Genomic DNA, 12226 nt, shown 5'->3' on the forward strand with positions numbered 1-12226 from the left:
CAATCTGTTCCATGATGCTTGAATATCAATATCGCAAATTGGCATGGTGTAGGTTTTGAACAGATTTTTCAAGATTTGCTTGAAATATTCCTATGTGACTTCTGGAGACCTGCTGCGGTCTCGAGGACAACAATTTGTATTTGACAAATTCTTTAAAAGATGACATGTTAGGATTGTCATATTATGTAGGAATTTTATCTCACACTTTTTCAAAGTAAAGTTTGGATCCCCTAGGGCCAGCCGATTTCATAAGACTCAATCATTTTTTTAAACTTCACTACTTCAAGGCGACGTTGATGCTTTGATTGACAGGCGTTGTGCTTTCAACCGGATTTCATCCCTATTATTCCAGCAGTCGCTGTAGAGGCTGAGAAGGCGCTCTCTCGAATGTTTTCGTACCGAAGTATTGACCCTTGGTATGTCACGAATATTTAAGGAATAAATTTCCTTTTTCGCATTTCATGAAGTATGTCTGTGTAAATCACCGCAGCTCATGCTCTCATATATTAATTCATTTCTTATACCTAAGTTTTACTTTGATTTCTATCAGAATTCCCAGCCGTTGAAAAAGATGAACTAATATTTATCAAGATTCATGCGCGTATTGTGTATGGACGCAACTTGTTCATGATGAAATGGCTATCAATACAATTTGTAACTTCGGGTACTACCAGTACAAAAAATTTCATCACAAAATGCACCATCTTCCTGAGAAAATTTACAACAGCAAGAGAACAGGTTGCATACGACCTAGTCTGGTTCAGAGGTTAAAACTAAAGATTTGTCAATAAATCACCCCATCAACAGCATTATAGAAACATCTTAGATATACATATCAAATTTCAAATTGCTCAAAGAATGACGTACTATTGGTTTCCATTGGACTGCCATCTGTGTGGAGAAATAAGCTATAGTACCTATATAATTAATATAATCGTGCTTATACCACGAGATGCATTGGACGTTAATTGTGGTATGAATACGTAAACACACATTACCCTAAACGTATCATCTAAGATAAATATATTTATAGATCGACCATAATCATTTGGGGAAAGCGGGATAACTTTGACAAATATACGAATATTTGGTTCTAGGAGTGGAATCCTCTGTTCACTGTGTGCTCTACAAAGAAGTCTTTTATTTGCTGCCAGGAAGATCTTCACTGTTTGATTGCGTAACACTCACATACGCTAGATTATGCACAAAAACTCTCATACGGTTATCTCATGGCGACCAGGAAGTGGTTCTTGACAGCTTTGGTATTAGGGAAGTTCTAAAAACGATATAAACGAATATTGCCAGATTCGAGGCTATCGTTGCGACATCTTGTGCAGAAGTACCCGTAAGTATACAATGTAACATTTCTATGTCAAATCAGTTTTCCTTGTGCGATTCTGTATACATTATTACTTGTATGAATAGCAAAATAATATTAATACAGGACTGTTAAACCAGGGGCGGATCCAGGAATTACAGTTACGGGGGGGGGGGGCACTTTATGAGACAGGGGGTCTGGGGGCCGCCTTGAGGCCTCAAGTGGGTCCAGGACGAAGCCCCCGGAAGCTCCTGGATTTTACAGGTTTTATAGAGCTTGAAGTATGTCTCCTATTAAAGTCATTTGTACTATTTTCTATCATTATTAATAAGGTGAAATTAGTAAAATGACGCAAATTTTAAGGGTTTTTGGAAAAAATTAAGTTCTCCCAATAAAGTAATTCAAGAAATCAAGAGATTTTGTCATTTATTTCTCCGGGAGTGAAAGAAATTATTGCTTCTTTTATCGTTTAGTACATTTTTCTAAACAAGATACCACAATTTTAGATTTGAAAAATTATGGGGGGGGGGGGGAGGACTACGCCCCCATTAACTCAGCCACTGGATTAAACCTTATTCGTTATGGAGACTGGGGGAGGGGGTCTTTTAAATCAACCATACTTGCGGATCCAGCACCAGGCGCCCCTCACAAATATGATTTTTTTTTTTTTAAATAGAAATATGCCCAAAACATTAGAATATATTCTACAGTTACGTCTTCTTTTGTTAGAACTCTGCAGCTTCAGAGGGCTTTGTTTTCTGATTCCCCACCAGGGCTTTGCCCTGGATCCACGGGGGGGGGGGGGGGGTGTTCAAGACAACCCCCCAGCCTTTTACTGCGCCACCCCGCTCTGAAACTAGATCCACCACTAGACCTTGCATTAGTGCGCAAGGCACATTTACAAGCAGGCGGAAATAAAGTGAATTTAATCAATCGTAATTTGGACGATGTTAAAGTAAATACAGTGAACATCCTATTGTAATTAAACGACAACCACCCTTTTATACGTATTACTACTGCTCTCCGGTGAAGACAGCTAGTGATGTTAACTGTTACATTAATAGTTTCACTTGAAATTGTGTACGCATACCTGTGCATTATTGATCGCGACTTCACTGACGAGAGACGCTCCTAGTGGATGTGGCTTGCTTCTCTAGGTATATCGGATATTCAAATCTTAATCATCATTAAATTATTCAGATCGAGATACGGAATCAATACCAAACTACAGAAAATAAAATCTATCAGTCGTTGGAATCCACAACCACGATATGCACCGTATTACGTAGTGGGAATACATATACTAATAGTCTATAGTACTATCAAAGTATCAACGTTTTCACTCTGATAGTAAATCAAAGGTTTCAAGAGGCCCGCCTTAATTTCAATGAAACGTTGCGTGCAAGTATACATGCATTGCGTTTCTTTGACAAATAAGACATTTTGATATTTTAAGCGTATATTCACATGAATTTTATCATTTTAGTGAGGGACCATATATAACTATACCTCTACAGAAATTTTGAATTAATACTAGAAATGATAACTACTTTTTCTAAATTATCAGTTGTGATTTTGGTGATTATGAGAGTTTGAAAATGTACTTCCACGCGAAATATATGATGTCCGTGTAAAATCTAAACGCAAAATTTTGCATTTAGAATAAGAAATCCGCGAAGATTGGTACAATGAATATTACGTCATAAGGGTATTGTGACATGATTATATTTACCCTGTCAGTGTCAATTTAGTGAGAAAGAGGACATCCTCCCATCGTAAATTCGGGTAAGACTATTTCAAATAATTGCCTAATAGTTTAAATTCATGTTTTAAATTCAGTTAATGTGTTTTAAATTCAGTTTATGTTTCAATGCACCGACCAAATTCACCGAATCTAAAAGTTACTCGAATACAGCTAACTGCCTCGCGAATGAATGCCGCCATAAAAAATCAAGTCAACGAGAAAAAAACATAGACATGCATGAAATTAAATTTATAGAGAGCTTATCACTTAGCTTAGTCCAACCACGTATATAATCAACCCGATAGTTGTATCATTCCTGCGAAAACTTCGACAGTTTCAACAATCGTACGATATCATGATATGAGTATCCGTGGGGATCCGGTTAGAATAGTTCCTCAGTACCTCTTGCTTGTCGTAAGAGGCGACTAAATGGGGTGGTCCTTCGGATGAGACCGCAAAAACCAAGGTCCCGTGGCACAGCAGGTGTGGCACGATAAAGATCTCTCCCTGCTCAAAGGCCATAAGCGCCGAGCATAGGCCTAAATTTTGCAGCCCTTTACCGGCAGTGGTGAAGTCTCCATATGAGTGAAATATTCTCGAGAGGGACGTTAAACAATATTCAATCAATCAATCATGATATGAGTAACGCTTTGTATAATATACAGATATTCCCGACGTTGTACAAATTCTACTTTGCATGTTCAGTAGAGGTTGTAAGCACCACTCGCTGAAGTACTTACATGTTTAAGTTATGGCACCGATGAGAATTTGTCAGCGTTTTCTCGTTTCCTGTTACATAATCATTATGAGTAGCAGCACATGAATGTGTGTGATGCTGTGTTGTATGACTTGGAGCGATGTCATTTATCGTTTGCTGTATGTTCATAGAACAAAACATTTATGGTAACCTATACCTTTGAATTGGTAACAAAATGTTGAGGAAACAAACACAGGCTCCATTCTTAACAAAGATGGGCCTATACATATTTTTAAAATAATATTGTATTGACTCTCTCGTACTGTGGTTGATCGCGAATGGGACACAAACTATGTTTACATTTGCAGAAAAGCTTCCTGACACTAAGTGCAGATTCAAGTTTGTAAAAATTATGGTCCCCGGGGGTAAGATGGGGCACAGTAGGGGATCAAAATTTTACATACGAATATATAGGGAAATTTTTTAAAAATCACTGGGCCAGGAAAGTGGTTTGCATTACTGGACGTGGTATCTGGTGAATAGATTTGAGCGGTTGTTATTTTCAGACGCAAAAAAAACCCCAAAATACCAGAAGCTTGTTTGTATTATGTATTATGACGTCAAGACTTAGACATGACGTCACACATCATATTATCCTGCCATTCATCAACATTGCACATACGTCGTTAAACATTTGGTGCACTGTGTTTTGGAGTTAGGGGACCACAACACCACATAAGCTACCAAACCAAGGTGCGACATTGCGAGATCTTCGCCATTTTTTACGAGGGACTTCTGGGATTTGTGACGAATATACAGCAATAACAGCATACTACCCATAGTCCTCTCCGTCTCTGCACACAGAGACACTTCCTGTTATTTCAACGCGGCCTTATTACATTAGCGCAACTTAGAAGAAGAAGTTTCATTTGATGAAAATTAAATGAACTGAATTTGCAAGGTACAAAATTAGAGTATATAGGGGAAAAAGAAAAGTTCAATAAAACATTGAAGTAAATGTTATATAAATTTTCTACTTTCGCTTAAAAAAAAAAACCACCCTTGGACTCAGACATAACGCTTGCGAAACCGAGATTGAAAATCTATATATGAATTAAAGTCGGAAAAAGTCGCTGCATTTCCCGTGGGGATCCGGGTTAGAATATATCTTCAGTACCCCTTGCTTGTCGTAAGAGGCGACTAAATGGGGCAGTCCTACGGACGAGACCGCAAAAACAGAGGCCCCGTATCACAGCAGGTGTTGCACGATAAAGATCCCTCCTTGCCTAAAGGCCATAAGCGCCGAGCATAGGCCTAAATTTTGTAGCCTTTCACAGGCAATAGTGACATCTCCATATATATGAGTGAATTTTTTTCGAGCGGGACGTTAAACAATATTAAATCAATCCATCAAATCGTAGAGTCAAGAGACATCGTGTGCCTACTACGTCAGTTTCGAGATAAGAGCTTTCCTGTGTAGGAGGTACATTTAGTAGAACTTGGAGGGCCTAAGTGGGACAGAGTGAACCTACCGTCAGTGAGGAAGACGATAAAATGTATTAAAAGCGGAAACATAAAAACAATGTCATATTTGAAAGTAATATTCTTGCAAGCAAGAGCTTGTTCTGGGTATAGTCAGTTTTTAAATCGAGGTAAGCTACTGACAAACAAGTTGATGGTACAAGGATTTCAACAGTCTCGATTAAAGTCAGCATTTCGCAAATTCTATGGTCGTTATAACGATCTAGTTCGTCAATACAACCTCACATTGGGTCAAATGCTGTCTGACGTGTTTCATACCGATTGTTAAGCCGTTCTTGGCACACTGATTTTGACTGTGGATAACTCCATTTACCTGATCAGGATATGGGGCTCACGGCGGGTGTGACCGGTCAACAGGGGATGCTTACTCCTCCTAGGCACCTGATCCCACCTCTGGTGTGTCCAGGGGTCCGTGTTTGCCCAACTATCTATTTTGTATTGCTTGTAGGAGTTATGAGATTGATCACTGTTCGTTATCTTCACCTTGCATCCTGGATATGATACCTACGACCAACAAAATTACGTGATAATATAAGAATTCCATGTATTTAATTACTCCCTGAATACTTATCACTTACTTAAGTTATGTATCAGTTGAATTCGGGCGATGAAACAGCCTATGGGAGACTTACTGAGTACATTCACTTAAGCAGTGATGAATATTCGTCCCACTCCCGCATGTAAACAAGTTGTTTCGCGCCTTACTATGTACGAGAGTTTTTCAAAGGGAAATAACTCGAACGTATCTCGAAACCGGCGTAATGTTGTTCAGCTAGTGCCATTTTTTTCTTAGCATACTTGATTCTGATAAAATCCGGTCGGATCAAACTAAGCCGGGTATCCCCGCGACGCGCTTAGAATCAAGTGACCCGGCTACAGTACAGTAATGAAAATGTTGACCATCTATTATATAAACATTATTCGGCATAGAAATGACCAACATATTTACAGAGCATGTTTATTTCACCAGTGTAAAATTTAAAAACATTTTGTCTTAGAATAAGTAACTCTGGATACTAACTACTGCCTCCAAGGACGCCAGCTTGAAGCCACCTTCGCCTTATCAAAACTTTCCGGCTCAATCGGCTTAACCGGAGGGATGCGTGCGCAATTCCGGCTCACAATCAAGTGTGTCGTCGGTCATCGCCGATTAACCCGGGTGCACCGGATCGCTAGAATCAAGTATGATATCTGATGACGTCTTCGCCATCTTTATGAATTCCCTATCCCACAATGCCTGCTTGGAAGAGTTTGGTTTCAATCGGATCACGCGCTCGTCCTTTTCCGTAACCGGTAAGAAAACTCGGACGAATCGGAATTCCTCGAATGTCTCGTGCACTCGACACAGATCTCGGATGTAATACGATGGCATCCCATTCGGCAAACTTTGGCAGATTCCGGTACCGTACATCTAGCTTCGTATGTATGACGGTAAGTGATATGTAGTTACGCCCAACATTTGCAATGCGGTCGTCTATTTACTCTCCCAGAAAAACTTCCACTTTCAGAAAGTAGTGATCAAAATGTTTTTTAAATGAATTTATCAACTTTTCATTAGAAAACTTCCCTCTAATTGTAGAAAAATAACCCACAAAATTCTCAAAGAGAAATAGTTACAAACATTGAGAGTGCAATCTAATTAAAATTAGATCCTATAATCCGCTCATCTACTATCGCTACAAGATCTATGTGTAGCGATTGTAGATGAGCGGATCATAGGATCTAATTTTAATTAGATTGATTGAGAGTGTTATAAAAAATATATATGTTAAAATGGACTGTATTTCGCGGGAGCTGTCAGTAGTTCCAGTTGATCAGTGACGTTAAACATGTTATACGTCACTGTATACGTACTATGGCGGGAAACATCATGCATCCGAGGTTAGATGGAATCGACCGAGGTGATCTGAGTGGATGGCATCCATAAGAGAATTTGATGCATTGTAATCTATGACGTATACGTATAACAGTAGTCTAGGTCACCTACACGTTTGTCAATGCAGTGTTCTACGAGGTCAAATGGCTTGCGTGACCTAGGCTAGTAGTACAGTGGGCTGTGACGTCATAGGTAACAAAGCATCAAATTCTTTCATTGATGCCATCGTTACATCCGAGTGTAATATGATGGCATGCTCCAGAATCACTCGGCCTACCTCGGAATATTCGTACCTCATACATTTGATGTAGGTTCCGGAATCAGCCGAGTTTGGCGGAATGGCTCCAGAATTTGATGCATATTCATTAATCTATGACGTATGTAACGTACTGCAGTAGGCTGTGACGTCATAGTTAACAATGCATCAAATTCTCAAACTTTCACCAGAGTTCGTTTGCCCACAAACCAAATGAATCTTATAAAATTCCAGTATTCATTAAAACCATTCTTATGCTTGTTCTATGAAACAGCATTTAAAAGCAGTGTTTTACGTAACATGTGTTGTAGAATATCCATCACTAAAAGGATGTTCATGATCCGTTTGTTCAAAAATGCACTTTCAGTGAAAAAAACACCAGTAACTAAAAGATAAACATTACTTACGAAAAACACTGTCAAACTTTGCGCCATGTTGGATGCAGAAGGTGAAGGTCAGAAATAGCGCATGCGCAATAGCCTAGTCCTAAAGTTGCGAATAGTGAGATTCAAACCAAATTCTCTTCCAGTTAGGCATTATGGGATAGGGATTTCTTAGGAACTACAAAACCACGCGGCCGTGTACACTGTGACGTCACTGTAGAATTACGCAAAAACATAACGTCAAACGTAAACTGTTCAAAACAAGAACGTAAACATCAAGTTCATTACTTTGCTCTATAATTTGAACAGAGTCTCCCTACTCTTTAGTGATCTTTTGATCATATTATGTTTAAAATCAAATTCATGCTTTTATATTAATGCTCATAATGTCAATATTTTTAAGCTTTAACTACATACTGCTTCTTTAGTGTTATTTGCCCGCGTGAGATCGCGGACTCACAATATACAATATGTTTCTATACTGCTTCAGCCAGGAGAGGTCTATACGTAGACGAGGCTTCAACGGGGGGTTTCATCAAATTCTCTGATGGATGCCATCGTATTACATCCGAGGTCTATGTCGAGTGCGCGAGACATTCGAGGAGTTCCGATTGGACTCGGACGTGGATCGGCACAAGAATTTCATCAAATCGATGCATTTCTTCGCCGGAAGCGTGTCTGTGGATAAGGTCAAAAGGCCAGAACCGAATCCCTGTATATGTGTTATTCATATTTTCACCACAGATTTAATTTTAATATCATTAACGTCTTATTCACTCTAATATGATTACGGTGTGACCGTTGGGGCGAGCGCAGCATATCTGAATACATTTTCAAAAAATTCATATTGAAAACAAGAAAAACTGATCTGGTTCACTGTTAATACGTAGGATTACTGTCTTGCTCTTCTCGCCAATGTAAGAACCAGTTTAGCGGGAAATGCAACGAGCGTGTTGTGACGTAGCCTGGTAGTTGTGACGTGACTGTTTAGATTTCTTTAGACAATATTTTAAAAAGAAAAAGAAAGGGGGAAGAATATGATTGTCATCCTTTCCTTTCAAATAAGAAAGGTTTGTAATACTTCAAAGATTTTTTTTTATTATTATTTTACGAATCGAATGAAATTTGTGACGACGATCTTTGTTTATTGAAGCAGCGAATGCAGCGGCGAAACGACGAAGTTTAAACTCTATTATCAACTTATCACGTTGTTCCTCATTCATTGTCTTGCAATGCCCCCTTCCTTTACCAAGTCAAGATCGTTTTCCCAAAACATGAATGTGTAGAAAACTTCATTATCACTTGTTTCAATAACTTTGGAATGCAACATGCTGGTATTTCTTCAGGAGAAAAATGGGATCTCAATTCTTGCAGTAAAGAATAACTAGTCCATACTTATAATACCCCTTGGTTCTGTGCTCTTAATGTTTGGACGGTGCCTTTGTTTTCAACATTTATCTTGGGGTTTTGATCTCTTATTTCGAGTACATCTGTAATCCATGTTGCTTCGGCAAAACAGACATCAAACTCTTGCGTTCTCCTTTTTGCAAATTTAGGAAATTCTGTTAATATACTCATCAATGGGGAGCAGCCTTAGAGGTATGCATGTCTCTCTTTTGAAAGATCAGAATCAACGGTTTTACTGTGCCAAGAATATGTATTGCGCACAGAAAAGAAATCAAAACAAAACAGTATATTTGACAACAAAGGTATAAAATGAAAACAAAAGTGTCTTTCAACCCATGGGCCGTAAAAAGACCTACCAGCTTTTTCTTTTGCAGATTCGGATTCCTCTATGTACATCATAATATATTCTAATATGTGTCTTTTCGGGTCTTGGTAAAAGAAATTATAAACTGAAGTAAGAACGTCAACCATGTTTCTCACCTGTGGCAGTTTGCAAGCAGGTCTTCGTAATTGGTTGTGATCGAAACGAATTTTGTTTCCAGACTTCGTTTTTGATAAATTTAGTTTGCCGTTCACTATTTTACCTAAATCACAAGTGACGCAGTTCTCTTCCTTTCTTCTGTGTCAGCATGCTCTGTTTTGTGTGTTTTTATTTGATGATGTTCATGTCGCCTGTATCCGCACCCCTGCCACTGCTTTCCAACTCTTCATCATGAAACTCTTCTTCAGACGGATTTTTTCATTTGTCTGATTCAGAATAACAACCAATTCATAGTCTTCAATAAATTCAATTTTTGTATACAGCCATGAATGGGTGAAAAATGTGAAAAACATGTGATACAGCGGTTTCAAAGTCTTTATCACATTATATAATGATGGACTAGCCTGGTGAATCTTATCTACATTATAATGATGGGCTAGCCTGGTGAATCTTAACCACATTATAATGATGGACTAGCCTGGTGAATCTTAACTACATTATAATGATGGGCTAGCCTGGTGAATCTTAACCACATTATAATGATGGGCTAGCCTGGTGAATCTTAACTACATTATAATGATGTAGTTTTCTACATTATCACATTATATAATGATGGGCTAGCCTGGTGAATCTTAACCACATCATAATGATGGGCTAGTCTGGTGAATCTTAACGACATTATAATGATGGGCTAGCCTAGTGAATCTTAACCACATTATAATGATGGACTAGCCTGGTGAATCTTAACCACATTATAATGATGGGCTAGCCTGGTGAATCTTAACTACATTATAATGATGTAGATTTCTACATTATCACATTATATAATGATGGGCTAGCCTGGTGAATCTTAACCACATCATAATGATGGGCTAGTCTGGTGAATCTTAACCACATTATAATGATGGGCTAGCCTAGTGAATCTTAACCACATTATAATGATGGACTAGCCTGGTGAATCTTAACCACATTATAATGATGGGCTAGCCTGGTGAATCTTAACTACATTATAATGATGGGCTAGCCTGGTGAATCTTAACTACATTATAATGATGGGCTAGCCTGGTGAATCTTAACCACATTATAATGATGGGCTAGCCTGGTGAATCTTAACCACATTATAATGATGGGCTAGCCTGGTGAATCTTAACTACATTATAATGATGGGCTAGCCTGGTGAATCTTAACCACATTATAATGATGGGCTAGCCTGGTGAATCTTAACCACATTATAATGATGGGCTAGCCTGGTGAATCTTAACCACATTATAATGATGGGCTAGCCTGGTGAATCTTAACCACATTATAATGATGGGCTAGCCTGGTGAATCTTAACTACATTATAATGATGGGCTAGCCTGGTGAATCTTAACCACATTATAATGATGGGCTAGCCTGGTGAATCTTTAGTTCTAGTTATCTTTTTACAGCGGCGTTTTGAACCATTGAATATATGCTGTAAATTAGACGGTTCAATGTATCGAAAGCGGCTAAAAATGTAGGCCTATTTAAGATGAATATTTCCCATTTTTGATAGACTAAATGTAATTTCCTTTTGAAGAGATTTTCCAAAGATTTGGTGCACTTGAGCGTCTTCTGAAACAGACTTTATGACATATCTTACACCAGTTTGTGAGGAAGAACTCAGTCTGTTATATAGGTCTCTTGCTTTCAATATCGTTTCATATTTTTGACAAGTTTCAAAAACTGTTCTGATTTTGCAATTCGGTAATGTAGGGCCTTAGAGACTGCTCTGTAAAAACAATTACTGTAGTCATAAAAATATCGTTTTTGTCAGGTTTTTTTATTATCATTATTCTTATTAGGAAGTGAACATGAAAAAAATATTTGTTGCATAATAAACTTAAAAGACCTCCTGAAACTGAATAGTGTGGCCTAAATCTAATTTGCTTGTTTCTATTACGAGATTTGATCAATTAAACACTCCAAGTTAAAGGTTTATGGAGGTCATCCATTATTTCCCAGCATGCATCTGTGCTTTGACGTAGATGAGACACTTTGTTGTTGACTCTAAACTTACTCAGAAGCACTGTATTCTCACAACCAAATTGTAAATACTTCTTCAACAAAAGTATCAAATACCATTGCTAATAAGTTATAAAAGCATGTGTCATAAAAGTACTGCAATATAGACATGTAATTTATATATTTTATAATAATTGATGTACATGGACCACAGATAAATTTTGGAGATGCAATTTACAATTATATATTTTATCTACATTAAAAAAATACTTAATTAGAATCTGTATCAGAGCCTGAGGTTTTAAGAAATCCTTCATAATTGCAGTGCTCTTTAGGAAATGCTTCCTTAATTTATGTCACAACAAATGAGGGTAAAACTACTCCGATCCCCCCTCCCCAAGAGGCTGACCGCTTCTGACCTGTAGGCCATAAATCTTGATAGCATGTCTGCAACAGAATTGTTACTGTATTCTATCACGTGTGTGTGTAATTGGAAATGTTTACACACAAATGCCATGTTGCGTTTAGATTTTGAT

General features: G+C 38.1%; 1 protein-coding gene across 3 annotated transcripts in view; it reads left to right on the forward strand.

The window, feature by feature from the left end:
* Positions 1–932: 932 nt before the first annotated feature.
* LOC125671424 (sodium/calcium exchanger 3-like) overlaps positions 933–12226 on the forward strand; it is a 40065-nt gene continuing 28771 nt past the window's right edge. Inside the window, exon 1 of one of the 3 annotated variants that reach the window (XM_056161610.1) lies at positions 933–1345. The gene's annotated coding sequence lies outside the window, so the exon portion shown is untranslated. The remainder of the gene's footprint in view (positions 1346–12226) is intronic. The other 2 variants (XM_056161605.1, XM_056161602.1) reach the window with 2 other exon arrangements.

Source organism: Ostrea edulis, chromosome 4 (genome assembly GCF_947568905.1).
Source record: "Ostrea edulis chromosome 4, xbOstEdul1.1, whole genome shotgun sequence".
NCBI lineage: Eukaryota > Metazoa > Mollusca > Bivalvia > Ostreida > Ostreidae > Ostrea > Ostrea edulis.